Genomic DNA, 3,413 nt, shown 5'->3' on the forward strand with positions numbered 1-3,413 from the left:
CGAAGAAGAAATGATAAATGTCCTTTTTTTTCAAGCCTTCTCTCAGCCGGCAGTTTCAGTGCCACGGCCCTCGCTTGGGGGGTGGGGAGACGTGCCCCCCAAGGAGACCTGCTAGATTGTTCAGAAGGTTGTTCTCATCCATCCAGATGGAGGATCACTAACAGGAGCGTGGAAGACTCCAGAATCCACTCTGGCTGGAATCCGGTGGATATGCAGTGTGTACAGGTACAGGACCATTTAAACGGACAGCATTTATAGAATGACTATTAAAAGTCAGCGAGTGTCAGTAATGTTAATGTGGTTATGTTAGTAATACACCGAGTGCTAATATAAGAGCTTTAAGATGCATTTGTAGATATTATTACGTGTTTTACCGTCTTTATGGTGCTAGCTTAAAGTTACGCTGTAAACGTTAGCTTATATTGGAGGAAAGCTGTTACTGGTTAAACGATGTTAGCACAGAAATATTAGCTTCTGTCATGACTGATGAAGTTACTAGTTAATAAAGTTTTCAGTAAAGTGATTAATCGCAGCCACAGGTTGACAGCAAATATCTCGATTAGCTTCAGTGCATCTGTAATAAATATGTGCAAGTTTCAGTGCTTCGTTTAAACTGTATGATACTTATACTGACCCAGGGTCAGTGTAAAATACAATCCTAGCTGTGTGAACAAAGCCACTGTAAATTTAATCCTGCATGACAAACCTCAGGATGCAGATTATTATTACTCTTTCCTGCTGGCACACCTGAGAGTCAGCTAGAAACTTATAGTGACGTGGACATCATGCAAAGACTGCCAGACTCTGTAATACTGCAAATGATCAGTGACTCAGGTTAACACTAAACTTCAAACGGTACCTCTGTGTGCTGAACATCTAGGATTGAGTCAGGCTGCATTGACTGTGGGACTTTAATGTGTTAAAAGCAGGTTGAAGACGGCTCAGAAACATTTGAAGATTAAAATTTAGCATTATGGCTGCTGGTGGTTTGTAATATCTACTCAGCTGTATTTTTGTTACTAATTTATGTTTGTTGTTGTTTAACACAGATTTCAGAAGAGCAAATATGCTTAATAGTTTAACTAGATTTCATTTGTCAGTGTTTGACTGCTGAGTCACCGGAAGAACTCATTTCATTCATTCTCCATATGATGTTCATTTACAGAAATGTTTCACAGGAACTGATTTCTCCCAAAGGTTGAACTAGTGTGTTTCCATAGATTACCTCTGTATGAATGTACTTCTTAAATGAAGGCAAGTGTTTGTCCTTTTTTGTTCCTCAGGTACAGTACGTGATATCAAGGGCAGGTGGTCAACACTGGGGACAAGAAGCAGACATACTTCCAAGAGGGAGCTGCAGTGAGGTCAGAGGTCAGAATCTGAAACAGCTCAGGTTTATATTTTAGAGGTTATAAAAAATCAAAATGTATTTATAAAGAAACCTTTAAATAATAGTCATAATTATGATTATTATAAGAAATATCAAACATTTAAGTGGATTTTCTGTTACACATATTGTGTTAGCCCTGCGATAAACTGGCAGCCTGTCTTTGTCCTGTATCAGCTGGGATAGGCTTCATCCTCCCGCAACCTTGAATTGGATACATTTTATTCCAATTATGTAATCTGATCATTTACAAACTCAAGGTATCTAATCAAAATGTAAGTAATAATTATAAAATGGGAAAGCAGAAATAAGTGTGACATAAATGTAAATGTGTGAGCTGACATAGAGCTACATGCAGTCTGAAAAACCTTTGTTGTCAAGTTTGCAGGTCTATCAGCACGAGACATTCTTACATAGAAGAGACATTAAAGTCTCTAACTCAGTGAAGCATTATTGGTCCCGTCTGTTTGGATAAATATAGTAAGTTGATGTATGTCCATTTATTGACACATTTTCTTAAGTGCTTATCCAGTTCAGGATCACAGTGGAGCTGCAGCTGGATATGTTCACTAAATAAACCTTACAAAAGTTAACAATAAACCTGCATCCATGTACGTTGTTGTCCACAGGATGAGAAAATCAAACTGGAACACTGTGGAACATGTTAATAAATGTTTGTGTGTTTATGCCTGTGTCTTTCACAGGAGGCGCTGGAAGGTTTCCCTAATAGTTCCTGGTGAATCAAAGCAGAACCATAAAGGTTGCTGGACTGCATGATGGCCTTACCCCTGAGCAGTCATCCTGTTAAAGGATGAACCAGTTAGAAGCTGTTTTCAAAGTAGCTGAGCAGATTTCATCTCAAGTAAGCGATTAACTGTTTGTTCATCTGTTCCGCCACTTAAAGAGCATTTAAGGACGTCTTTTGAGTGTCCAGTTGAATTAATTCTACTGGCTCTCATGGTCATTTGTTATTATAGTCATATTTTTCATGTTCATCCAGCTATTTAGTAAATTCTATCTATTTAGTAATATCCGTCAGCTATAAAATGTAATATAAATATAAAAATATCTAAATATCTCCTGCCCTTTATGTTTTAATGATGTAAGTCTGTTATCGTGTTACATTAGCATTCCTCACATATCAATGAGATGCTGTACAGTACAATCCTACTGACACAGCAGAGGGATAACGACAGCTATTCAACATCGTTACACGACACATTCGAGCTGCATGACGCAGACAAAGTGACTAAATCATCTTTTTGTGGTTTATTGTCTTCAAACCAGCAGACAAAGCCGATGGCAGAAGATGTCAGAGAAGAACTTCAGGCCGTGGACTGAAAAGGTATTTTTTTCTTGTTATCAAAAGACATTTGGAGTGGCAGCTTCTACAACTGGTTGTGCTAAAGTAAAGCTTACAGTCTAAGAAATCACAGTGTTGATATTCAGCACAAAGAGAAAAGCTCACTTGTTTGAATTTATTTACAATCATAGTTTTATAAATTCTGACTGTAAACAGCTGTTTCCTTTTATGATCTTTTAATGCTTACACTACACTGTACATGAAATCAAACCTAATAATGAGGCAGATAACATTCCTGTTACGATCCAGACTAGTGGTCTTACTGGGGCCGGTGAACAGGACTGTAAGCTTGCCATTGTGCCAGTTAAAGTAAAATCAAAGAGAGGTCAAAGAATAGTGGAAACGTATGCCTTTCTGGACCAAGGGAGTTCAGCATCCTTTTGTACAGCGGGTCTTATGGACAAGCTGAATATTGCTGGGAGGAGGACAAAGATTCTCCTGCGCACCATGGGACAGGAGAAAGTGGTGGACAGTTTCATTGTACCTGAACTTGAAGTTGCTGGATTGGACAGTGACATGTACTGTGATATGCCTAACCTCTTCACTCAGCATAAAATGCCTGTAGATATTGGTAACATCTCAAATCAACAGGACCTGGTTGACTGGCCACATTTGAAGCATGTTCATTTGCCAGAAATTAAGGCCAATGTTGAGCTTTTGATT

The 3,413-nt window shown here is 38.6% G+C and overlaps 1 long non-coding RNA gene across 1 annotated transcript; it reads left to right on the forward strand.

The window, feature by feature from the left end:
* Nucleotides 1-2,864, forward strand: LOC146716966 (uncharacterized). Its single transcript, XR_014922531.1, has 4 exons — nucleotides 1-225; nucleotides 1,284-1,371; nucleotides 2,092-2,249; nucleotides 2,675-2,864. It is a non-coding gene; the product is annotated as an uncharacterized LOC146716966 (long non-coding RNA).
* The last annotated feature ends 549 nt before the right edge of the window (nucleotides 2,865-3,413 follow it).

This window comes from Copadichromis virginalis, linkage group LG2 (assembly GCF_057382275.1).
Source record: "Copadichromis virginalis isolate Kocher_CV1m ecotype Utaka linkage group LG2, C_Virginalis_male_GT1.1, whole genome shotgun sequence".
NCBI classification, from domain to species: domain Eukaryota; kingdom Metazoa; phylum Chordata; class Actinopteri; order Cichliformes; family Cichlidae; genus Copadichromis; species Copadichromis virginalis.